Source organism: Narcine bancroftii, chromosome 1 (assembly GCF_036971445.1).
Source record: "Narcine bancroftii isolate sNarBan1 chromosome 1, sNarBan1.hap1, whole genome shotgun sequence".
Taxonomy (NCBI): Eukaryota; Metazoa; Chordata; class Chondrichthyes; order Torpediniformes; family Narcinidae; genus Narcine; species Narcine bancroftii.
In genome coordinates, this window is record NC_091469.1 from 303205877 (window position 1) to 303233587 (window position 27711).

Sequence of the window (27711 nt, forward strand, 5' to 3'; positions counted from 1 at the left end):
TTAATTGGTGTGATGAGGAAGGAATCCCAAAGCGATCCACGGTAACCCATAGTCTCAAACTTCAGTGAAGAATTTTGGCTCATTCTATTAACGATTTCATCCCTGCACTTCAAACTTATTTTTTATAAATTTTATTTATTGCTCAAAATAAATCATGCAGTCAAAAGCAAAATACACTTAGATACATAGTATTTTCCCCCTATAATCCCCCTCCCGCCAACCCTAACCGCCCCCCACCTCTCCCAACCCCCCTCTTAACTACCCTAGAAGAAAAAAAAAGAGATCAAGTCACATGACAATCATCATGTGTTGCCATGGTTAGGTGCCACCCCAACACCCATGGGAGAAAAAAAAAACTACAAATTCAAACCCATATATTTCAAGTTCGGGCTCCGAACCCCTTAACAAAAAAGGAATAATTATTACATAGATTATATGTTATCTTTTTCCAATGGACTGCACTTCAAACTTGATGGATTCCACCACCAGACCAAAATAGCCATGATGGAGGCTGCTTTTAGTTCCAATTCATTAAAATGAAGTTATTTTGTTTGAATAATGTGGGTTTTATTCAGCATTATGGTGCTTTCTGCCCTTGAAGGGAAAATATTAAACTTGAATTTTAATTATAATCAGCACATTTGTGATGTTTCTCTTATATGGGTGATCTAGGGTGAGGCAGGAATGCCATATTGCTTTATTGGGCCACTAATTGCAATGACACATTGTGATGCTTCTGGGAGGAATATAAGTGATGCATTTAAAAATATTTTCTGTTAATGTTACTAAAGAGCCAGAAATGTTGTCAGGGCCTTTAATGTAAAGCTGAGTGTGGCATTCCACAGAACAAATGGTTGAGGACTCAACTAAATTAAGAGAAATGTTTCTTTTTATATTGAGGTAAACTGATTCTTTTACTTGAAAATAGAGATTTGTCAATCCTAAATAAACAACAGCATGAATGCTGGCACACGTTTGTTGCTAAAATTATGGGGTGTTTTATTTCAAATAAACCTCCACAACTTTTCTTGACTGCAAAGAAATTTGTAGGATGTCAAAACAAGGGAGGAATGCATCATAGATTGAATATTAATCAATGTCTTGGGGGATGGCTATTTTATTTTCTAAAGCCATTTTGTGACACATTCACATTGGGGAAGGTCAGTAAATCCATGAAGGAATTCAGAAGAGACCTTAACCAGAGAATCACTTGAATGTAAAATATGTTGTCACACTAGCTGATGTAAACAGCTTAACCACATTTAAAGAAAAGATATACAAATAATGGGAAAATAGGTGGTGGGGGGTGGGGGGGTGGATATCTTGTACTAAACTAGGAATTGTAATTATGAAGGATTAGGGACAGGAAAGTAAATGGATTCTGAAAATCTAAATTTAAAAAATGCTGTCAGGAACCATTTGTTGTAAGAAACACAGTTAACATTTCAAGTTGGTGACCTTTCTGTTGAAAATAGTTCTAAAATCAGCAGGGCTGATCCCATGCTCCTGACCAATGAACTTTCCTTTACCATTCGAGCATTTAGTCATGTGATAACACATCTCGAGTCTCCAACAATGAAAGCTCTGTGTATTCTGAAGTGACTGCCAGAATTCTGTATGGACGTGTGTAACAACTTGCACTTTTCGAGTCGTATTAAAAGCAGTTTGATTGAGAATTCATTGAGGCAAGATCTTGTGTGAATCATCAAAATAGAATTTGAAATCAGGTGAAAATAGTGTTAACTGCCTTCTCAATTCAGTTTTAAAAAGAGGAATGCACTCTTGACACTCCAGGTTGATGGCCTAATAACACAACTTTGGTTAATTTCCCTGAGTTCAGACTTGCTCCTTCTCTGTCAGTCAGTTTGCTTGTTCTGATTGAACCAAGATGTCCCAGTTCTATTGTGCTTGCCTGACCTTGTGCTGCTAACCCAGACTTCATTTTAGCATTTCCTTTTCTCACTTGCTCACATTCCAGCATGGCAGTTAAGGTGGTTTCCTGCCAATCAACCCTGCTGAGCTCAAATAAGAAGGTCTATCCTGAGTGTAATGGATGTGAGAAATCACTGGTCTGTTAAATGAATTTCCTTCATCTCGATCAGTCTAGTTTGCTTCATCAGATTTTCAAATTACATCTCCCTGTGCTGCCATTCACAGTTTAACTCTCGCAGAGAAATATTTAACTTGATATCAATAATTTAACATAAATTACTTCAAACTCATGGCTAAAAGATCAAAATTCCCAAAGCACAGCATAATGTAATTGAGAAAATGCCACGAGCAGAGTGTGATTGAGTTTAGTGGATTTGTTAACAATTTGAATGCAAAATTTTTTGGCTGTAAAGTTTTAATTCCTGCTGCTCATCTAAGTTGAAATGTGCCACAATATTGAATAAAATTAGGAACTAATTAGAAATTAAAAATTTTGAAATTCATGTTAAATTATCAAAATAGATAAGATGGAAAAGCTTCACCGATTGTATAAGAGCCATTGTGGGATAAATCACACAAAGACAAATTGCCAAAGAATATAATGCTCCAATAGAACAGGAGAAGAAATCCTAAAGAAAACTTTTGATGTCTTGGGGGGAGGGGGGGGGTGGGAAAGGAGGAGGATTATATGAAAAAAAAATCAATTTCAAATTAAGTAACAGGTAACATTGGAAATATGTGAAACAAAATGTTTTTTTGCAGTTGTCATTTTTCTTCAGAGAGTACATACCCTGACATCTTTGTACTACAAGTATAGAATATAATCATGTTTGAATTATGTAGAGCAGATAACTAGTATTTTAAGAAAGCTTCACGTGCAATGGGAGAATATATATTTGTGATAATGAAATCAGTCTTCAACGAAAATAATTTGAGAAAAATTTCCATAACAGAAGAAAGATTGTAAGATACAACTTAGGTTCTCACGAACTCTCAAAAGAGAGTAAATATTTTAAGCAGGAATGAAATCTTAAACAGTTACCAGGGAATTTGTGGACAAACATACTTTTTTTTTTAGGATTTTGTTTTACATGACTTTGAAAGGGAGAACACTGCAAAACAGTAAGAAGGAATAGGGATTCCTTCAGCACTGTCTGGATTTCTGCATTTCACCATGGAGGAATGTCTCCTTGATTTATTGTGCATGTTTTAAAATTTCCTTCAGCATAATGGTGAATAATGAAAGCTTCATTGTTATTCTCCCTGCAAATTCCAGGGTAATAAATTGCAGCAAATATCAATTTATCCAGGAAAGGTCAGGGTAATTTTGCATAATCAAAGCTAAATTTTTCATAAGGCACTTAATTGACAATGTGCTAAAATAGATGAGATCAGTGGATACTGTAAGTTAAAGTAACACAAATAAACTTCAATCTTTGGCCTCAAAGTGAAAGGAAGAAAAAGGAAATGGTTTGTACACAAGGCAATAATGAAAAAAGAAAGTTCCCTCCAAACATCCTCAGAAAGTTCCTCCAAGATTTAAACTCTAGAGAAACTCACTGAGTTAACTCGTGAATTCCAATTATAAAGTCTTATCCTCCAAATGGAGAGAGAGAGCAGACAGAGCCTGCCAAAATGATCTATTATTTTCTAAAGCTTCTAAGAACGTATCACTGATGGACAGCTTTAAACATATCTTCAGGGAGCTTTTAAAATGCAATGCATATGAATGATTCACCAAATTATTTGGGAGTAATTTATAAGTAAGGAGCAAGAAGGTGAAGTGTTAGGCTTTGAATTCTTAGTGTTAGCACCACTGGATTGTGGAACAAGTAACCATACATAGAATAAATTTAGAAAATCCTTTATGTACGTAAAATCTTTTTTTTTTCTCTTCAGTCTCCGTAAAGGGTCTTGACCCAAAGCTCTGACCATTCCTACCCATGGATTCTTGTTGAGTTATTCAAGTAATTCTTTGATCATGAAAACTGTCTTCCCTTGTGTTCCTTAGTGAGGAAAATCACCATAGGAGAATACATGTCAATGAGAAGGTCAGGGCAAAGGCACACTACATCCTTTTTTCATTGAGCAGGGTAGGAACAGTAATGTCAATGGCCTAGTGACCATTGATCCTGATACATCTGCATGTTTGTAGTTTCAAGATTTGTGACATTGTGTTATGACTGGTCTAAGCTCCAGGAGAGTCTACATTATCTTTTGCCTCAGCAGTGAAAAGCAGAGACAATGAGCACATGAATTTACCATGACTGCAGTCTCCCTGAGTAAGGTGCTTTTTAACTCCACTCACAGCAACATAGATGGTATGTATTGGCAAGAGGTCCTGCTCTCTGCATATGCAGTCAGTCCGGATTGTACCCAATATAGATTAGTGAGTATTGCTCCTCTACTTACGATGGTTCGATGTACGATTTCTCAAAGTTACGATGGTTCGACGTACGATTTCTCAAAGTAACGATGGTGCGTTTGCAATACGCATTTGCTAGAATCGATATTTTGAATTTCGATCTGTTCCCGCACTTGCGATATGCAATATAATACTCTCTCTCCCGATGCTGGGCAATGGCAGCGAGCCATACCATCCACTCAACCATGCTCACAGTCTCTGTAGCGATTGCGTGAATGAGTGTAAACAACCAATGAAAGTTTTTTTTTAATTTTGTGTTTCCGCATTCCATCATGCCTACTAAATGGCCATGAGTGTCTCCTGCCTTGTTTTAGATAAATTTGCCCAGCTGCAGGCTATGGTAAGTGACCTAAGCACATTTAAGGTAGTCTAGCCCAGGCTGGGCTAGCCTAAACAGAACAATAATTATTTCAGTATACAATGAATTACATATAAAGTTCATTGTGTTAAATGATTTTCCCCCAAATATAGGCTACAGTAAGTGTTCTGAGCACGTTTAAGGTGAGTTAGGCTAGGCTATGATGTTCAGTAGAGGCGGTATTCTTTTTCAACTTACGATTTTTCCACTTGCGATGGGTTTATTGGAACGTAACCCCTTAAGTCGAGGAGCATCTGTATTTAAATATTTTTCTTGTATTGATTGAAGAAGCTTGGAGAAGCAAGAAGTATGTGAGAATGTGTGATCCATTTAAAATAGTCTACATCATGACTAAGAGAAATTGTTAGGGAATGGTGCAGAGAGGACTGGAGAGGCAGCTGCTGAGCGATACCACATGAAGGCACTTTCTCTGCCTTTAGCCACCTTTCTTTGTTCACTGAACTTGGGTAAAATCGCATTTATTGTATTTCCATCAGACAGCACTACATGTATAGCTCTGAACTGCTGCCTCTTTCAACATCTACTTTAGCATCTCCCTGGACTGCTGTGAGTAGAATGATTCTCTCCATCCCTTCACTTCATCCAACAAATACTGCACCAGGAAGTACAGGTGACTGTTCTCATCTGTGCTCGGCCATGCCTTCCAGAAAATTACTGTGACCTGTACCCAGTGGCTCTAGCCACAAAGCTCCTCCCTCCTCTGTTAGAGATGTTGGCAAGCTGGTTGAACCAATATAATGCATTCGCAAAACTGACGTAGAAAGGCAAACTATGGTATGATCACTCATGGCTGCTCACTGGACTGAGTCAGCCACATGTATCCATCTGTAGCTTCCGTCAGCTGGAATATCTGTGAGCTGATAAACCACTGCAATGCCACTGGTCCATTGTTCAAACTTATACCAATTGCAGACCTCCCCACTGAGTGAAAGGTTTCATTCCTGAAGATTAAATTTTTGAACTGCAGCCCTCTTATGAAGCTGAGTATTAAATTTTACATTAGAGCCCAGAGACCTGAATACAAGGTAATTATGAAATTGCATGAGGTAGAACATGAGCATGTATGGTTGCAAAAGATTGCCAGTAATCAATTCCAATACACTGTTAAATGTTCTGCATGAGCATTTCAAGGAGAGGGAATTACTTCAGCTTGATTTTGTAGCATTGACACAAGATCCAGTTCGATGTTTATTGGATCTGAATTCAGAATGATGATGTTCAGACTGAATTTAGAAAACAGATTAGAAAGGAAGTAAATTGTTTGCCTTAAGTATTCCAATATAAAAGGTGTATAGAAAAAGGGAATGAAAATAAATTAATACTTTGTAGCCAAATTCCCCTGAGATTGGAATTAGTTTTGGATGGTTAAGATTTTAATTTGTCAACACTGCTGCTTTTTAAAAATTATTTGAGTGCAGTGCAGTAAAACCCTCCCCACCATCGAGAACATCTACAGGGAACACTGCCATCGGAAAGCAGCAGCAATCATCAAGGATCCACACCCCCCAGCACATGCTCTGTTCTCGTTCCTACCATCAGGAAAGAGGTATAGGTGCCACAGGTCTCGCAAAGACCATGTTCAGGAACAGCTACTACCCCTCCACTATCAGACTCCTCAACAACCAACTCAATCAGGGCCTCATTTAAGGACTAACTTTTTTCACTTATTGATTGTTGTTTATTCCCTGTGTATTGCCCAGTCAGTTTGTTTACATTTTGTTATCTGTTTAGAGTTCTTTATTTGTTTACATGTGTACATTGTGTATAGTTTTTACACTACTAATAAGTGGTAGTTCTGGCTCGCCTGCAGGAAAAAGAATCTCAGGGTTATATGTCATGTCGTGCATATACTCTGACAATAAATTTGAAATTTAAATCTAATCTAATACTTTGTATTCACTACTAATACACTGTTAAACTGAGAACATCTTCAGTTTGTTTACATTTGTTACCTGTTTGCAGTTCTTTATTTGTTTACATGTATGTGCTGAGTATAGTTTTTTTTGCACTACTATTTAGTGGTAATTCTGCCATGGCCACAGGAAAAAGAATTTCAGGGTTGTATGTGATGTCCTGTATGTACTCTGACAATAAATCTGAAATCTAATTGCTGTGCACTTTCATCTTGATCCAATAATCTTGATGTTACTGTCACTGCTTCAGTCTCCACAGCCGGAGCTGTTTGCAATCTTTACCCCACAATCAAGGAGTAGCTTGAAAACCTTAAGCTTTGTTGTGAAAATTGTGCTTAAGATTTTATTGGCACTCTTGCAACTGCTGCTAGGAAATTTATTTAATCCAAAGTACTCAATTTTGTGTTGCAATTTGTGTGAATATTTCCAAATATTATTGAGTACTGTTTTGGAAGTGTAATTATGATATTTCAGATGAGATCTTCATAATATTTGGATGCAAATCACAACGTGCTGGAAAAACTCTGCAGGCTTTCTTGTTTAATGCTTGCATATGCCATTCATTGTTAAGTATTCATTTTAATGTGAATGAAGTCTAGTAACATTTAGTAAAGCACAAAAGTCTGCAGACACCATGATTGAAATAAAAACACAATGCTAGAGAAACTCAGCAGGTCAAACATTATACAGCTAAGATAAAGATACATACATTTCAGGCTTGAGTCCTTCATCAACATGTGAGCAGAATGTTGGCATTTGCTTGAGCAAAGTTTGGGGGGGAGTGGAGGGGCAGGGGGAATAGCACAATCCCAGAAGAGGCAAGAGGTAAGAGGTGGATAAGGGAGGACACACTAGCATACATTGGAAGGGGGGGAGGGGGGGCTCCTGGGGAAGGCTCTGTGATTGGAGAGGTAAAGGGGGTGGATAGCTGGAAGAAAGCAGAGAGATGGGGAAGAGAGTGAGAGTAGGTTGGCAGAAACCAAAGAAGTCAGTACTAATACTATCCAGTTGGAGAGTGCACAGATGGAAAATTAGGTGTTGCTCTTCCATTTTACAGGTGGTCCAGTACACGAGGCCACAGACCGTCATGTCAGAGTAGGAATGGTGCAACATGCATGCATTTTGCATCTTGGAATACTATTGGTAGTTCAAATGTTCAAAAATGTTGGCTGTTGGACCAAGTTGATGGCATCACAGCTGCTGAACACTGGGAGTCCTGTTGGACAGGAGGATGTTCTTGTCCAAAAAGATTGCATATTTTGTGGGAAACTCTGTTTAAGATTTGCCATTGTTTGGTCAGAAAATTTGCCACAAATGTTAGTTTTGGTGAACTGTTCTTGGAATGTTACATTCAGTTTTAGTTCCTTTCTGTTGAAGAGGAATGCACTTGCATTGCTAGCTTTCCAGAGAAGATTTGATCCCTGGAATGAGGGAGTAAGGTTGAGCAGAAAGGTTGAAAATTGCACCTATGCTTGCTGGAGTTTAGAAGAACGAGCGATTATCTTATTGAAAAGATGAGGTTCAAAGGGACCTGGGAGGATTTTTCCCTTCAAGGAGGGTTATAGAACTAGGGAACATGGATCAGAATGATAGGGAGCCCATGTAAAATTGCGATTTAAAAACAGATTTCTTGGAAGGCTTAAAATGTTAGAATTTTCTTCCTCAAGAGCTTTGGATGCAAACTCAAGATGTATTTCAAGAATGAGATGGATTTTTTTTTGGAATTCAGAGTTGTGGGGTACAGACAGGAGAGGGTTTAGGAACATGATGGTGGTGATCCTGTTGAAGGGTGAAGTAGACTTGAGGGACTATCAGCATCCTCCTGCCCCTATTTCTTACATGACTGTAAGAATTGGACCAAAAATATCTAATTATTTGTATTACGTGAAGCCAATGGGAACAACAATCCAAGGAGGCTTTGGCTGCTCCAGAAGCCACCTTCTGCCAACATGGACCAGAAAAACGCAGTGATTTTCTAATGTACATTGCCCAAGGTTATACACTGTTAATCCTTATTAGAAACATTGTTGCACAATCTGATTAATTTCAAAGTGTCAGTACAATAAATTTGATGCACTTCTGACCTGGGGATTTTTTTTCTAAAGTTATGAGTAATATAATTTGTATGAGAGTTCAATTAAAGCCATTTTGTTAATTATTGTAATAAATGCTTGGTGCAAATAAATCGACTATTCAAGGAAATGTGTGCACATTCTAGGGAAGACTAATTATGGCAAATGTCAGAGTATTCAACAGGTATTATTCCAGACAAAATTTATTTCCAGACACAAGCATATATGAAAATGAACTGTAAAGAAATTGGTGTTGCATGACCAAACTACCAAATGTGGATAGCTCATGGTCAGTTTGGACTTTGGCTTAATGTGGGATGCTTTCTAATCTATCAATTTAAGATATCGTACCACACTCTGAGTTGCTTTGTCTTTGCTTAGTAGTAATTGAATTAGTTTTCAATCCTGCACCTCAGGTTTTGGAAAAAGTTAGCGTAATGGTTAGTGCAACACTGTTATAGCACCAGCAACTGGGGTTCGCATCTGGGTGGATATCCTGCAGGCGCTCTGGTTTCTTTCCACCCTTCAAAATGTATGAGGGTTGTAGGTTTATTTGGGATATGTAGGCAGCATCAACCCATGGGGTGGAAGGATGTGTTACCATGCTGTATGTCTACATTTAAAAAATATTTAAATTTAAAATTTATACTAATATCAGAGCTATTTTAAATTAATTAAAATGTAGAGATCTGGCTGATTCTAAATTCTGCATATTCCTGTGATATAAGAGCGATATCAGTTGAATAAAATTTCTTATTGAGAGGTGCAATCTAAAGGAAATATCTTCACCCAGAGGGAAGTGAACCTTTCGAATCGTTTGATCATGAGGGCTGTAGAACTCGGTTATTATCTCATTCTAGACAAAGTATGATAGGTGTTGGAAATTTAGAAATGTCGAGTGGTTTGGAGTCAGAACAGGAATGGGGCTCTATGCCTAGTGTGCAAGTGAGGGTAAGTGAATACATGACTGCAAAGATGGTGCAGAAACGAAGTGCTGGCCTTCTGAAAAGTTCGGACCATTTCTCAGCTATGGTGAGAAATGCACTGGTGAGATTTTGCTTCAACCAAATTGGGACCATGATCCACACTTTGGGGTATGCTAGTGCCTTTCAGGGGAGAGGAGGATGGAGAGGAAAAAATAAATAAAAATGGAAGTTAGAAATGTACCCAATAGAAGGGTGGCACAGTTAGCCTCACGGTTAGCTGTTTCAGCGCCAGTGACTGGAGTTCGAATCTGGCACTGTCTGCAAGGATTATACGTCCTCCCTGTGTTTGTGTGGGTTTCCTCCCACCATTGAAAACATGCGTGGGTTGGAGTTCAATTGGGTGTAATCGAGCGGTATGGGCTCGTGGGAAGGGACTATTATTGTGTTGTATGTCTAAATTAAAAAAAAACACACAAAGGCAAGCAGTGAATACATTTGGAGTACGGAAAATAAAGACACTTATCAGGCGACTGAAAGAATCCCATAACCGTGCTCTCGTGCTGTCCTTGCTTGCTGCTAATTGATCTTCCCTTTCATTTTAGTTCTCTATTCTGTAAATTGTGCCCTTTGCCTGGCTTAATGCAGTGCTAGAGATAACTTGTTGGTCTGTTTGCAGAGGAACCCTTCTCACTGCATGAGGAATGTCGTGTCACTTTAAATGCATGCTGCTGCAGAACGTCAGCACCTCTATTTCCGCAGGAATTTGTGGAGGTTTGGTATGACATCGGAAACCCTGGCAAATTTCTACAGGTGTGTGGTGAGAAGTGTGTTGACCGGCTGCATCACAGTCTGGTATGGGGACACCAATATCCTTGAGCGGAAACCCCTGCAAAAGATAATGGACACTGCCCAGGGCATCACAAGCAAAACACTCACTACCACCGAGAATATCTACAGGGATCACTGCCACTGGAGAACAGCAACAATCATCAAGGATCCACATTACCCAGCACATGCTCTGTAATCTGGAAAAAAGGTCTAGGTGCCACAAGACTCACATCACTAGGTTCAGGAAGAGTTGCTACCCCTCCAATATCAGACTCCTTAACAACAAACTCAATCAGGGACTCATTTAAGGACTTACTTTTGCACTTCATTGATTTTCCTTTCTCTCTGTATTGTTGTTTGTTTACAATTCTTTATTTGTGTGCATGTGTACGTATCTTCTTGTACAATATTTTTGCACTACTGTTAAATAGTAAATCTGCCTCGCAAGCAGGACAAATGAATTGCAGGATTGGTCATGAATGTACTCTTGCAATAAATCTGACTTTGAACTTTGAAGTAGGAAGAGAAACTATATGCTAATCATTGAGGCAAGAGGATTTTTGAGTCTATGTATAATGACTCCTTGATATAATTTTGTTTGACTTTGGTGGGACCACATCCAGAGTATTGTTTTAATTTTGCTGTCATCACCAGAAAATTTGTACATTCACCATTGTGGGAATGCAGCAAATATGAGATGCTTGATCTGTGATATTTGGAGAGGCTCAGTAGATGAATATATTACTCTCTTCAGTTTAAAAGTGATAGGTTTGCTGCTAAAACATGCACAATTCTTAGAGGGGTTAGTGCTTAGAGATAGGAAGGATGTTTATCCTGGCTGAGAAATTTAGACTGAGAGGTCATATTGGCTAAATATTTCCAATATGACTCCCTGGTGTAACAGGTGTAAGAGTGGAGAAGCGTAATCAATTCATATGCTCTGGACTTGTCCTAGTCTAGAAAAATACTGGAGAGGGGTTTTCCATACTCGTGTATCAAAAATTTTCAATATAGATTGAACACCGAACCCTTCGGGGGCCGTCTTTGTTACAATGGGAGGAAATTATTCTTCTTTGTCTCTGGTTCAGAGTCGCTCTGTTTCTTTTGTCTCTCTTTGGGTGAGGCGAGTGATTTTTACTTGAATGGAAGGATGCTGCCCCGTCTACTCATGATCAATGGTTGTGTGACATCATGTCCTGTTTGAATATGGAGATGATTTGTTACTCAATTAATAATTTAGGTATAGGATTCCAGAAGTTATGGGGGTCATTTATGATTCACTATCTTACTTTATAATTTTACTTCAATGTAATTAAATTATCTGACTTGTATCTTTTCCACATTCTTTATATATATTTTTTTTTAACTTACATTTTTTTTCTATTAATACCAATCCTATTTAGAATCTAGCGCCATGGAGTTTAAGTTTTTATTTTTTACTATTTTCTTCTTTCCTTTCTTTTTTTCAACATTAGAGATTTTATTTTCTAAAATCATTTATACCATTTAGAATATGAATTATAGATATGATGTACATTTTATTTATGTTAGCGATATGCGGAATGTTGTAGTGCGGTCACTACGACTACAGCTAGGTTATAGCTCTCAGTTATAGCCCTAAGGCTGTAACCCGAATCCACAAGAGAAGAAAGACACACACACACACACACACACACACACACACACACACACACACACACACACACACACACACACACACACACACACACACACACACACACACACACACACACACCAGTAGAGTGTATTCGACACTGAGTTTATTCAGTGGCAGCTCTGCCTTTTATAGTCAGCTCGACTGTGTCGCCACCAGGGCGTGGCTTGAGTGGGCCAGCTGCTGATTGGTTACATCAGATGCCCAGGCCCCAATTGGGGACTCTGCTATCCACCAGCGGTGATTGGCAAGTTTCACTGCTCTGCCGGTGGCCTGTGGAAACGCGTTTCAGCCCACACGATGCTTTGCTGGTCGCTCTTTCGACAGCCATTTCCTGTATCAGCCCAAGGCACGAGCCACTACAGCGTAACTGTCCATAACATCTTGTTGAATTGTAACTTCTGTTTGTATAAGTTTTTATTTAAATATTTAAAAAACAAAAAGAGTTAATTGTTTCATAAGGCAGAGGACAAATAGGTCTGAAATAAAAGAGAAATCCTTCACTTGGAGGGCATTGAATCTTTGGAATTATCTCCCCTGATGAATCATGAAGTCTCTGTTATGTACCTGTTCATAAATCCATGTTACCTCTGCTCTGTCTTATTAAGATGATATTTTGATGTTGCCTGCTATCACCATCCATTACAATTAATTCCAATATTTTCTCAAAAGTCTAACAGGTGGGCAGTATCTCCCTCCTATATTAAGTGGTGGTGTCACATTTGCTACTTTGAATCTGCAAGACGCATTCCAGCATTTATAGAATGTCAAACTAATTACAGTTGAATCATTGGGCTATAAAGGAAGATCTTTGAACCTAACAAAGTTGCCAACAGCCTTCGGTGCACTAAGCAGATGTTATGAAGCTATTCAAAGATAAAAACTGAAAGGGCTGTAAATAGACACCATTGTGCTTGAGACAAAAAAAACACTTCTAGCATTTGAGGCAACTGCCTTTCTTGCGTTTGTCCTTACCCAGAATGCAAGCTTTTTTTTTGCACTATCCTTTGGTTCCCAACATCAACAAGATTAATTCCTGCAAATTAATGTGTAGTTACAGTATGAGAGCACGTTGTGTCTGCTGGTGAGAATGAAAAATTGAACTAATATAAATGTAGCTCAGAACAGCTTTCATTATTGTCTGTGCTAAACTTTGGTCTGAACTGGAAAGCTTGTAAGCTCTGTCACAATTTAAAAAAAAAGATATTGAAACATTTAACAGGAGCTACATTGTAGATTTAAAAAAAAACTCCCTAGAAATTGGATTAGGTTCCTCCATGATTTTGTGTGCGACATGATTTGATTTCAATGAAAAATCAATTGTAATGTAAAATAGTGTACTCAATGTGAGATGCCCAAAGTTGGTCAATCTTCTGAATCCACTGCATGCCAGAGCTACTAACAGACACAGGAGGCTGAAAGTGCACAATGGTTTATAATGGGTTCATTACATTCTTGCACCCTGCTTCTAGCTCTTCTGTTTGAATTATCACTCCCAATTAGCTCTAATCCCCAGCTGCCAAATGTTTCTTAATCATCAATCATCCCTACCCCAAGCCTGACCACTGACATCACTACTCCTAGGATTCTATTCCAACAGATCACCTCATTCCCCACCCTTCCAACAAACCATGACTTTGACATTTGTCTACTTAGTTACTTCACAGCTATGAATGAAAAATTATGAACTTGTGGGCAGCACTGTTACCGCAATGCTGTTACAGCGCCAGTGACCTGGGTTCGAATCGGGCGCTGTCTGTAAGGAGTTTGTACGTTCTCCCTGTGTCTGCATGGCTTTTCTCGGAACGCTCCAGTTTCTGCTTAATCTTCAAACCTTATGGAGGTTGTAGGTTAATTGGGTGTATTTGGGTGGCATGTCTTGTGGACCAGAAGGGCCTGTTACTATGTCGTACGTCTAAATTAAAGTAGTACAGGACAAATTTTGGCATGTGTGCTGCTACATTTTCCATCATTGGATCCTCATTCAAAGTAATCAATGAATATTTGTACAGAACCTCTTTATGCACCTGCATCAGTATCATTGATCCATGCATCAAATTTTGAAACTATTAATGCACCAAGTTTCAGTACATAATTTTCCTCAGCCATGTTCTTGGATCATTTGAAAACTATTGGCTCTCATTTACCTCAACAATTGTTGTTGCAAGCCTGTTTAAGCAATCAATTACTTCTGAAGAGTTCTGCAGGTCCTGCAAAACCATTTTTGATTTTGTTTCACATTCCAAATTTGCACTCCACTTTATCTTGTATTAAGAACAAGATCTCCTCCACCTTGAGAGGGCACAACTTCAGAATTGAATGGTGTCCACTTTGAACAGAAATGGGTAGAAATTTATTTAGCCAGAAGGTGGAAAATATGTGAAATTTGTTGGCACAGGCCATTGTGGAGGCCAGATCATTGGGTGTATTTAAGACAGAGATTGATACGTTCTTGATCAGCCAGGGCATCAAAGGTTATGGGGAGAAGGATGGGCAGTGGGGCTGAGTGGGAAAATGGATCAATGGCAGGGCAGACTCGATGGGTTGAGTAGCCTATTTCTGCTCCTATGTCATGGTCTTTAATGATTGTATAAACTAGAGCTGACAAGTGTCTTGTGTTCAGATCTCACTGTAATTTTATCTCTATGATTCCATTTTCATTCCCATCCTCAGAGAATTTTGTAATCATTCAACTTTAATGTAAACAGGAATTCCTGCTTTTCAACCACTTAAAATTGAACAAAAGAATTTCTTAAATTTTCCTATCATTTTGCCTCTCTCACAGACTCTCGATTTTGCTAAACATGAAGTTCAACTTTGACCAAGATTTTGTTTAGCTCCTGAAAATCTCCTCCCTTGACACAGGTATAAAGTTTTTTTATTAATGGTACTTCACAGAATGCCATGGAATATTTTTCGATATTAAAATCTTTAGGCTGATACTTCTACACTTGCAATTCAAAACATCAGTTTTGAGGCTTGAAGACCCTTAATATATTGTTTATTATGTGAATGTAAATGCAATTTATTTTCTTAAATTATTACAATGGCAGATGACTAGGCAAATTGGGAGCTTGACTGTGAGTCAGGATATTGTCCAACAATGAATTTTAGTATTGAAGTTAAACCAAGCATCTGCAGGGATACCCCACTTTGTGAATACTCACTTTTATGAAGAAACCTGTGTTCGTTTTTACGAAAATAGTTTTCAATAGTAGTGAATGAGTCTTTGCTTTATGCCATTCCGCCTTCGAAAAGTTTCATAGGAATGCTCTTCTTTCATAAAGTGGGGTATACCTGTACCTAATAGAATTATAGAACATTACAGCACAGAAAATTATTATTCTGCCTAGTCCCACTGATTTGCAACCAATCCACAGCCCGCCATACCCCTCCCATCCATGTACCTGCCCAAATTTTTCTTAAATGTGAAAATTGAGCCCGCATTTGTCACTTCAGCTGACAGCTCGTTCCACACTCCCACCACTCACTGTGTGAAGAAATTCCCACTAATTTTCCCACAAGGGTTTCCTCTTTCACCCTTAACCCATGTCCCCTGGTTTGTATCTCATCTAACCTCAGTGGAAAAAAAAGCCTACTTGCATTACTCAATCTATATCCCTCATGATTATAAATACTTCTATCAAATCTCCCCTCATTCTTCTATGGTCCATGGAATAAAGTCCTTACCTGCTTAACCTTTCCCTGTAGGTCAGTTCCTGAAGTTCTGGCAACATCTTAGTAAAGCTTCTCTGATGAGTAATATTGTGTATTTATGTATAATCGCTCAGGTTGAAGCATAATAAACCAGGAAATGATATTTAAAGAATTGACCAATGTTTTGATCAATATCTATTCTTTAACCAAAGCACAACGTGTGCTTATTATCAGACTATTGCATGTAGATGTTTTCTCTACACTTTGGCTGCTACATTTCTGACAAATCATCATTACATGACAGACGAAATGTGAATTAAATGTTAAAAAGACTGAACACATCAGTAGAGTTAAAGCCAACAAACAAATCAGTCATATTGTTATCAAAGTTTGAACATATTGGACGTTTTTAGAGGCAAGCTTCCATTTAGAAATCTTATAATTTATAATGAAATTCCCCTATTGGTCAGATACTTATGCAAACTAAAATGACTTCATACATAGAGCACAAGGTTGAATGTTTGTGGTCTGAAAACATATATATTTCTAAATCTTTGTGTGAACAGAATGGTGGTGTTATGATTATTAGTAGCAAGGAGGAAATAAAATGTTTAACTCAAATGGTTACAGCAGTAAGAATAACTTGCCTTAAATGAAACTAACTTTGAAAGATGAGCTATCCTTGCTTCTTTTACCATCTTTTTGTTGATTCTCTACCACAGCAGAGTAGTTAGTTTTCTGAAACTGATTTTTTTTTTTCAAAATTAAGTTTTTCTCTGCTTCCATCCATTGTGTTGAACCATAATGCAAGCTGAGATGACCAGAAATTACATTTTTGATTCTTTTCATATCTTGGATTAGATGTTTGTGGAAAGGATGAAGTGTAGCGGCAGTTACACCTGCTCCTGAATGAACACACACAACCAGACGGATTGAGCTCAGTGAGCAGACTAGTTTATTGCAGGCTGCTGGGCTGCCCAGACCTGGCTGAGAACCGCACTGGGTGTCATGTAGTCCCCCACCGCGGGCTTCTGAGCCCCAAGCCGGAAGGAAGGGAAAACCCCTGATGGCTCCATTTTGGCCGACTGCCCTGCCACGTGGCTTACAAGCAGGGCCGGTTCACCTGTCTAATGGTGAGCCTCCACACAGCCACCCCAGAACTAGCACCAATGTCCTTTTTCGCCGGGCGGCCTCGCTTCTTGGGCTGGGCTACGACCATGGGTTCGGTGGGATCGAGGTGCGCTGGCTTCAGCCTATCCATGGTAAACAGCTCCCGCCTGCTGCCAATGTGCAGCAGGAACATAGAGCCAGGATGCAGTACAACCCTGTATGGCCTATCGTAGGGTCGCTCCTTCACGGCCTTGTGCCGAAAGTCGGTGGTAAATTCCAACACAATGGAGAGGTGACACTGCTGGCGGGCCGACCAGGGATCCTTTGCCATCGCGAGTACCTGGGTGAGGGGTTTGTGGTCGGTGAAGATGGTAAAAGTCCTCACCTCCAAAAAATAGCAGAAATGCCGCACTGCCAGGTACATGCCCAGTAACTCGCGGTTGAAGACACTATACTTGCATTCTGGCGGCTGAAGAATGCCAGCGGCTTCCAATATGCTCCTGGATCGCAGCAACCTTTGCAGCGGCGGGCATGGCTCCTTCAGCCGTGATGGCATGGCCCAGTAACTGCATGGACTCTTTCCTGAAGTGGCACTTGGCCGGGTTGATGGTAAGGTCGAAGTCGGCCAGCTGGGAGAAAAGGGCACGTAGGTGGCCTTGTGTTGCACCCGGTCCTTGCTGGCGACAAGGATGTCATCCAAATAAATAAAGGTGAAATCCAAGTCCCTACCCACAGAGTCCACGAGGTGCTGGAATGTCTGAGTAGCGTTCTTGAGCCCGAATGGCATGCGCAGGAATTCGAACAAGCCAAAGGGTGATGATGGCCTTCTTGGGTATGTCTTCAGGGTGCACTGGGATGGTGATATCCGCGCACCAGGTCAACCTTGGAGAAAACCCTCACACCGTGCAGGTTGGCCGTAAAGTGTTGGATGTGAGGGATAGGGTAATGGTCAGGAACTGTTGCCTCATTGAGCCATCAATAGTCTCCGCAGGGATGGCAGCCACTGGAGGCTTTCGGGACCAGGTGGAGTGGCGTGCCCACAGGCTGTCGGACAGCCGAATGATCCCCAGTTCCTACAGGTGCAAAAACTCCTCCTTTGCCACCTGGAGCTTGTCAGGTGGGAGCTGGCGTGCCTCAGCATGAACCGGTGGGCCCTGGGTGGGGATGTGGTGGAACACCCCATGGCACAGCAAGGCAGCAGAGAACTGTGGCTTGAAGAGTGTCGGGAACTCATCCAGGATTTGCTGGAACTCATCTCTGGGCGTGCTGATCATGGCCATCTGTGGTTGTTCCGAGCAGGAGGCATCGAGGCGAATGGCCTGGAAAGTACGGCCGTCCACCAGGCGCCTACCTCAAATGTCCACCAGAAGCCCGTATGCGAGGAGGAAGTCTGCACCCAGGATGGTGGTCAGGAGGGAGGAGATGGTGAACCTCCGCGTGAAATTTCGTTGGCCAATCTGGAAGTGGACTGTCTTGTCTCCATACATCCAGATTTCTGTTGCATTGGCTGCATGGGGGGATGTCCATGAGGTTGGTTCCTGGACTGGGCCCCAGTGTCAATGAGGAAATGCCGGCTGCTCACTGAGTCCCGCAGGTAGAGGAGGCTGTGTCCTTGGCTAGCCGCTGCAGCCATTAACAGCGGCCAGCCTGGTCATTTCCCTGGAACAAGCAGGGCTGACGACACTTCCAAGCCTTTACTCCCCAGCAATGGTGGTAGAAGCAGAGGCCTGGAGCGGATGGTGTGGCCTTGGTTATCCTCGGGGTCCCCTGCAGGGGCCAGATGCTCTACCGCAGCACTAGGAGTGGGCTTGGCGTGGTCGTGCCCATGCCTCATGACCTGCTGGACCACTGAGCCCTCTGGGAATCATGCGAGCTGAAGCTCTTGGGCCTTCAAGATGACCTTCCTCGGGTTGGTGAAGCTCTCCTGGACCAGCAGTTGCCAGATGTCCTCGGGCATATGGTTGAGGAAAATGTGCTCAAAGAGTGGGTAGTTGGTGTGATCACCCACGAACGTGAGCATCTCGTCCATCAACTCCATCGGGAACCTGTCCCACAGGGCATCGAGGTGCAGCATCTGAGTGGCACACTGGTGCCTGGATAGTCCGAGGGATCCGGTAAGCACTCGCTTGATGGTCTCGTATTTGTCTTCAGCAGGTGGGTGCTGAACAAGGAGCAGCATGCATCTGGCGGTGGCCTGGTCTAGGGTAGCGACCACATTGTAGAATTTGGTCGTGTCGGACGAAATCTGGCGGAGGTGAAACTGAGCCTCCGCGTGGCTGAACCAGGTCTCCGGCTCCTGAACCCAGAATTCAGGCAGTTTTACGGCTATAGTGCTGATCCCAGGCTCACTCATGATGGGTTCAAAGACGTTTGAAGCAGTCGGGGTCACCAATTGTGGTGGCAGCTACACTGCTCCTGAATGAACACACACAACCAGACGTGTTGAGCTCAGTGAAAAGACTAGTTTATTGCAGGCTGCTGGGCTGCGTGGCTGTGTGACTCACAAGCAGGGCTGGTTAGCCTGCCTAGTGGTGAGCCGCCACAGGAGTTCCTTTTCTCTGTAAAAGAAAGGTGGAAAGGAAGAAGTCTTATGCTGCAATACCAGCAATGTATAAGCAAGAATTTAAGCCTGATAACGAAACTCTAGAAATTTCCTTCCTTCCTTTGTACGCACAATACCAAAATAATTTAACATGGTTACAGGCCATTTCGGCTCACGAGTCCTTGCCGCCCAATTAACCCACAGCCCTGATACGATTTGAATAGTGGAGGAAACAAGAATCCCTGGGTAAAACCCACGCAGGCACAGGGAGAACGTACAAACTCCTTTAAGACAGCATGGGTTTGAACCCCAGTCCTGATCGCTGGCATTGCAAAGAAGTTGTGCTAACCACTATACCAACCATGCTGCCCCAAAGCATGGTATGTAAAATGAACTACATCTTCATCTTATGATTGCTCCTGTTTAAGGATCAAATTGGATGATCCAGAAATAGCTGTGAAAGAATAAGTAAAAATGATGGATCTATTCAGATGGCGATGGAATATCTGTGGAGAAAGAAAGTATTCAATGCTTCAGGTTAATGCCCTTTAGTAAAAGTTAGGAATGACACAAATGAGACATGGCAAATTTACAACTGTTTAATTTCAGACTTTTCTTTATTCAAATGGAAGATCATCAATCTGTGATTTTCTTTCTCTCTCTCTCTCTCGCTCTCTTTCCCCACTCTCCTCTGTTTCCCCCTCCATAGATGTCACTTAACCTGCTTAGCATTTTTTGTTTTAATTCTAGATTTTGACATCTGCAAAATTTTCTTTTGTAAAGTTTTCTCCTTCATTGTACATGAAGACACTGTCTATTTCAATTGTGCTGAGAGAAGATTAATAATTAAGGGCATGAAAGTCAAGTTGAAAAATGTTGCTTCTCAGTTGCTGAACCACACCCTGCAACCTTACAGCTTGAGAAGATTGGGTAAAAGCAGAAGAGTCCCCGGGAACCAGGTATCATTTAACTGGTTGAATTTTCAGATTGGCTGCAGTAGTTGTTCCTGCAGGGAAGACAGATGGCACCATTAGGGTGTGAGGAGATTACAAGATATCAATCAACAGGGAGCAAAAGTCGTCAGATATCCCTTAGCTCTAATGATTTCTCGGCTCACAGTGGAGGACGACAGATCATCATAGCCCTTGGTATGATGCATGCTCACCAGCAAGTTTCAGTGGAATACAGGTATATACCCCATTTTATGGATACTCGCTTTACAAAAATTTGCTTTTTAATGGAGAAACCTGTGTTCACTTTTACGAAAGGATTTGAATGGGTTTTGAACAGGGTTCTACTTTCACAAAAATAGCCTTCAATAATAGTGAATGATTTTGGCTTATAAAAGGTTTCATGGGAACACTCTAGTTTTGTAATGCGGGGTATACCTGGACTCAATAATCCTCACTTTGAACTGTTCCAATACAATAGATTTCTATTTGGGATAACATTAGCTCTGGGAATTTTCCCAGAATTTTTAATCTGCCAGTTGTTCTGGTTTCCTCCTGAGCAGGGGCACAAAGAAAACCTGCAATACTAATAATCTGAGAAGCAGATGGTTGAGTAAAGACAGTGTGCTTTCACTGCTTCGGAACCTGGCTTTAAGAAATACTTGACGCAATTGAAGGCCTTATGAAAACACTCTGAAGTCATGCTTTTAACTTTCCAATTGCAAGGAAGAATAACAGCTGACATCAAATATCATGTTAAGCCCTCTAAACGAGTTGACAAATCACAAAGCAATTTGGAACTGGGGCAAAAGAATGTACAAGCAATCAAGCTGTTAGATTTGTAGTTTTTGGTGCTGATTCCCAGGCTGATGTTTAATTAGATACAGTGAAGCTGGTGTGCTGTTCTGGGTGACATTACTTATGAAATTGGTATCGTTCCACCATGACATTTAGAGAATGAAGATGAGAAGCAGATTAACGACCACAAAGCTGACTTTAAGAGCAAAGAAACATTGCACCTGGACAAAAAAATATGACATAATTTGCTCACTAACAAAATTCCCATACTGATGTCTGGTGTATAGATCCCTATTCACTCTATCAAATCAAATCCTAATTTTGATCACTTCCATTAAATAGTATATTCTCATCTGTAAGAACAATCCAGCTGCTCCTGTCAGTCCACTAAAATAAAGACTCTTGGCCAAAGAGAGAGAGAAAGCTGATTCATTGGGAACATAAGAATAGTGGGAAATTCCTCTTAAGTGGCACAACAAAATATGGATGAGACGACAGATTTATCCCTACACCTGGCTTACTTTTCAAAATGCTTTATGTTGGATGCTCTCTGTGATTTTAGCATAGTTTGAACTGTAGGATCTTCCCTGGGACCATACATTGTTTTATTAATTTCTGCTGGGTGTTGAATACCTGTGTCTAACTTTTTGCTGGATAGCTGAACAAGGAAAATAGTTGATGCCTTAAGGGTTTATCAGGCTAGTACGAACTTGCTGTATTTAGTCAATAAGCAGGCTAAATTTTTAACAACAATGACCAACCCCTATTTATTTTCAGTGGAGAATAATGGATCCTATAAGTTCTCTGTTTCAATAAATAGCCTCACTGCTGAGCAACTCTCCTTGCAGAGCTTATAAATATTTGCACAAAGAAACAAAAGATGATTTAACTACTTTTGTCAGATCCACCCATAAAATCTGATGCAACCATGTTTTCAATGCACTACACCTCCACTAGGGAAATGCAGCTTGGCAGAAGTACTGCTCTCATTAGAATAGAGCAAAGGATGAACTGCTGGAGGAGCTGTTTGGGACAGTCATCATCTGTGGAAGCAAAATAATGGTTGATAATTGCCTTAGTGGTTGACCTGTTGAGTTCCTCCAGTAATTTGCTTTTTGCTCCATATTTCAATGTCGGTCATCTCCTGTGTCCCAACTTAATTGAATAATTTTGGGAGGGTTCAAAATGATGTTCTCTTCTCAGATTGACAACGTTCATTAAATGGGGTCAACGGTGAATTTGTCTGCTTCATTTGGCACATTTTGCACAAAATAACTTAATGATGATGACATTAACACAATGAATATGAAAATAATAGGTAAAGTGAATGAAATTATAGATTGTGATTTCCCTGACACACTCCCCCCCCCCCCCACTCTCTGCAAAATGGTAATAATTGTGTAAAGTTGCACAACAGAGAAATGGTTACTTTGACTCTCTATGGCCTTGCTGACCATAATTACCCGTCCGCATTAATCCTATTTATCAGCATTTGCTGTGTGGCCTCGTATGACTTGGCAATTTAAGGCAAAGTCTGGATACTCCACAATCTTATGTGGTGAAAATTGTAATGAACATTGAAGCTTCATTAAGCAATGAGTCAAATTGGGGAATGCAATCCTCAAGGCACCAATTAAATTAAATATCACAGGAAATAAAAGATGTTGACTTACTGGTAATTTAATCTCTGCAAAATCACAGCTTTGCTTTTGAATCAATTTGCCTTCCCAAATTTGTCTAGTTCATGTGAATATTTGTGAAGAGGAAAGGCATAACCATGTATAATTTTCAGAAGACTTTATTTTCCTAGTTGGCAGGGCTTTGTTAGAAGTTATAAATGATTATTGGTAACTTTGTGAAATCCCTTTAGTCCACATGCTGCCGTAAATGATGTGACAAGCACTTAAATGCGAGAAAATCCTGACAAACCACATAAAATATGTCTGCTGTCCATGGTCCTTAGAACATTAAAGCAGCCAATAAAGCCATGCACCCAATTCCCACCAGCTGAGTTCTTGGTCAATAGACAGAATAAAGCCTCACTGTGTTGAATCACAAGCTGGCTCACCAAATTTTAAAAGCTTGATAACAATTTTTTTTCATCCGCAGCATTTGAATTCTACTCTCAAACGCAAATCATATCTCTATATTCAAAAAAAGATTTGTTCTTATTATAGCACAGGTAGTGTCAAAAGCATAATGAATCATGAAGAGACACCGAAGTTGAAATGGGTGGATTGTTGTTATTCCACTCTTTCCAACTACACCACGCACTCATCTTGTGTGTCGTCAATTAGCATATTGCATTTTCCCTTCATAAAATGGAAGAGTGATGCTTGTATTCACATTATGTTTTGATTTAACCCGCCTACAGGTCTGCTCGATCTCAAAACAAATTGAGTCATGGATATTTAGGAAGCTTCACTTCAGTCCTCTCATCAACACACTCTGTGTCATTTCATTGGTAGTTTCCAATGGACCAACTTGGGGAAGGTTCTCATGATCGCTTAACTCTACAACAGTGGTTCTCAACCTTTTTCTTTCCACTCTCATACCACTTTACGTATTCCCTGTGCCGTAAGTGCTCTGTGATAAGTAAGGTATTGCTCAAGGTGGTCTGTGAGTGGGAAGGGAAGGATGAGAACCACTGTTCTAGACCCAATTGTTACTGAAATATCTTGCTTGAGAAAAATGGTCATTGGCCCATTTCCTTTGGAGTTATGAAACCGTGCACCTAACGAGTCAACGAGGTACGATTAAAACAAGTGGTTTTCAAACTTTCTTTCCGCCCACATATCATCTTAAGAATCACAGAGCACTTATGGCATAGGGAATATTTAAAATGATATGTGAGTGGGAAGAAAAAGGTTGAGAATCACTGCTCTACATAAAAAATTGCAGTCTACATGTACAATTCTAATTTGCCTATCTTCAGTTTTGTAATGTGTTGCATGATTGGCTCATTGGTGAAGGGTTACAAAAAATTCAATTTTCATAACGTTATTGACAAGAGTATCATCATCATTTGGAGGGGGGATATCATTTTTCTCACTCTTTACTTCCTAAACATATTGTAGAAGTTGCATCATTAAACAATAATGCTATTTGATTTGTATTTATCCACAACTAGAAGTGTAATTTAATTTTTATCTCAATCACTTCTCTTCAACTCTCCTCGCCATCCAGATGTGGCTGAACCAAGTGCAAATGATCCATGGGGTTTCTAAGCACTAAGTGCAAAAAAAATGAAACGTTGCAGAATGGGGCATGGTACATCAGTTCAGCAAATATTTGTGAATGGAGGAATCATTGTTAAACTTGTAGGCACTAAAAAGACGTATTTTTACAGTGCTATTTTGACAATTCAAACTGACATTAACTGCAGAATTTGGCACAAAGCAATATGGTGAAATAAGCATAGAAAATGGCATTTTGTTTCATAACACGCTCCAATAAAAATGAACAAATTAGAGAATCATTATCTGAGATGATGATGATACTGAGCTGTGACATGAGAAAATAGATCTCAGTTCTTCAATGATATGATCTGCAGTAATATCAGATCCAGCACGTTTCTTGTCAAACTATTTAAATTGATCACGAACAATTTATTCATCAGTTTGTATGTAATCAAAGCCTTGGTTCTGCATTTTGACAGTTGTCCACTTGCTCCTCAATATCTTTATTTAAACTAACCCCATAAACAGAAGAATTGACAATTGCACTTATCCTCACCATTCCAAAAACAATTAAAGCGAAATTCTTCTTCACAATCATTTCCTCATTTCACTTGGTACGCTAACTCTTTGGCATTTAAAATAACGTTGTTTTACTGACAGTTCATATAAATGGGTTGTAATATGGCCTCATCTTCATCTTGATATTTGCCTAATTCAATCTATTCTTTATCATTTCTTTTCATGTGTATGTTTGTGAATGGTGTATTTTCCAGTTATAAGAAAGTCATGATTGTCTATGTTCATACATCCTATCATCTATACCAGTCGCCCTTTTGTTGTTCTCTTCTGATACTATTCCTACCAAGGCTGATGTGATTTCCTGCCATTTTTAATGTCTTTTTAGTTTCATGATTTTACTGTCACTGATGCATTAATCACAGAGGCTTTTGGGTGGCTGCCAGCTCAATAATCCCAGTGGGTAGATGTACTTGAACTATCTGCACATTTTCTGCATGGTCTCACTGACCTTTCACAATAGTTATGCCAGTCCCCATCCAGTCAATTTGCCCAAGAGCTGCATTTTTCCATCTTCTGTGGCAGCTTTTGCCAGCCCTCTCTCCCATGCTCACATTTCCTATTGCTCACTCAACAATGTTGTCAACACCCAAAATTATTGCCATGGTCACCAATAATTTTACCCAAATTCAACTCTTCTTACTTGACACTGTGCTTTTTTTCATTCTATTTGTGTTTTTATTTACCAATCTTGGAATCTTATTCTAACTTCCCCTCTATCATGCTTAAATAGACTGGGAAATATGGAAACATGCTTTGTATATTGCATTCTTTACAGCTGCAAGGTGCAGTTGTACAAATGATATTATGAAGGTGTGTGTGTATAATCCCACATAAGGACAGTTCATGATCAGAAACTCAGCTATTTCTATTGGCCATATGGTAGCATCGTCATTATCTTAACATAATGGATCTAGAATTAGTTGAGGATTTGCTCTGTCAGGGTTTTCTGTCTTCATCTCAGAACTGTGGATTTGTAGACTTGCAAGCTATTCCTCCTCAATATATTCATAGTTCCCTCCACATCGTAATGACTTTGCTTTCACATTGATGATCTTTATCAAAGATCAATGAATTGTCTATTCCAAGACTTAAATAATGTGTGCAGCACAAAGCTATCGTTGATCAAATTCACTTCTTCAGCATGGTGCCACTTACCACGATGGAGCAAGTCAAGGACTCGGTTACTTCTAAAAGGGGCCACTAATTAGTAATTTTGTCTCCCAATCTGAAATAAATGCTTTGCTTTTGTTGTGGTAGAGAAACAAATACTGTACTTTTCTAATCTGAAGGTGTATTGTGACAGTTGAGTGCTGTAATAAATGTTTACCAAATTATCAAGCAATGTTGAGGCTCATCTTGAGGGCCTCTTTAAAAAAAAAACATGTTTCATTACCCATTAGCAAATTAAATTCTTCCTGAATCAGTTCAAAAAACTATGAAAGTATCTGAGGGATTTTTTTTTAAATATTAAGTTGGTGTGATTTTATAAATTCCCATTGCTCTTTACTCATTGATGAGAGAGACCAGTGCAAAAGGTTGTCATGATTATAAGATATTTTGGTGATGATTGGATCAAATCACATGAAAGCATTTTTTTTCTATTTTTTTTTTCTATTTGCTGACATTGACTTTGTTGGTGAATCGTTTAAAACAAACTGTTGGGTCCTGAGAACGTGTGCAAATGTTCAGCTTTTTTTGTGACAGCATTCGGTGGAAGCACCCTTTCCATGTCAGATCTCCATGAGATTTCACCTTTACTGCAGATACAGTCCCACAGTTGCACAGGGCATAACACTATTGCTGTCGCGGGTAGATTCGGAGATGGATCTTGAGCACAAGAAAACATTGACACCTCTGCTTAAAAAAAAAGGCTGCACGGATAAAGTCAATGCCAAGGGACTGGTCAGTTTCACTACAGTTTTGGGGGTTGCAAACGACAATCAGAGATGCTGTAAAGTTTTACAAAAGTGTAAATTGGTGAGAGAAAGCTCAAAAATGATGTCAAACTAGCTAGACAGAATTCTTTACTTAAATAAAGGATGATGGAGAAATGCTGTTGATGTGATATATTTAAACTTCTGGAACATATTTCATAAAATGCAGCTTAATTTGCTTGTCATCAGTTCTTCAAGCTCATTTATCATCCGATCGCACAAGTACAACCTGATGCTCTCTAGTCCTCGATGAAAAACATGCAAACACGCTACCAGACATAACACACATACAGAAAAGCAATACATATGCAGGACAAATATGCACATACAAAAAAAAATCCATTATTTATTTATTTGTGTGAAGGCCATTGATTTAAGGAACTGTATGAAATGGGGCTAAGCAAATAGCGGACAAGGCTACCAGCCACCATTATGTCAAACTTCTACAGAAGCTCCATCGTGAACATCCTGTCTGGCTTCATCACAGTGGTACAGAGAAATGGGTAGGAGGTCAATGCACAGGACCATGAGTGCCAGAGGATCACTGGATTCTCCCTACGCCCTCCCCACCCCACTCCTCAATTTATGTGATTTGCCATGGTTGTTGACTGAAGTGAGGGAGCGAAATCATTGATGACCCCTTCCTCCCCACACACACAGCATCTTTTAGCTGGCTCCCATTAGGAAAGAGATATAGGAGTGTCCGAGCCAGCACCAAGCTGAGGAACAGCTTTGTCCCATGGGCAGTGAGAATGCTGAATGACCAAATGAACTACTCACACTAAGCATCCAAGACACTTATATTCATTAAA

At 39.9% G+C, this 27711-nt stretch overlaps 1 protein-coding gene across 7 annotated transcripts in view; it reads left to right on the top strand.

The window, feature by feature from the left end:
* The window catches only part of LOC138751912 (leucine-rich repeat-containing protein 4C-like), a 568103-nt gene that overhangs the window by 479129 nt on the left and 61263 nt on the right, over positions 1-27711 (top strand). Inside the window, exon 1 of one of the 7 annotated variants that reach the window (XM_069914928.1) lies at positions 14936-15015. The exons of the other annotated variants lie outside the window; for them this stretch is intronic. The gene's annotated coding sequence lies outside the window, so the exon portion shown is untranslated. Of the gene's footprint in view, positions 1-14935; positions 15016-27711 lie in introns of those variants that run through there. 7 annotated transcript variants of the gene reach the window in all.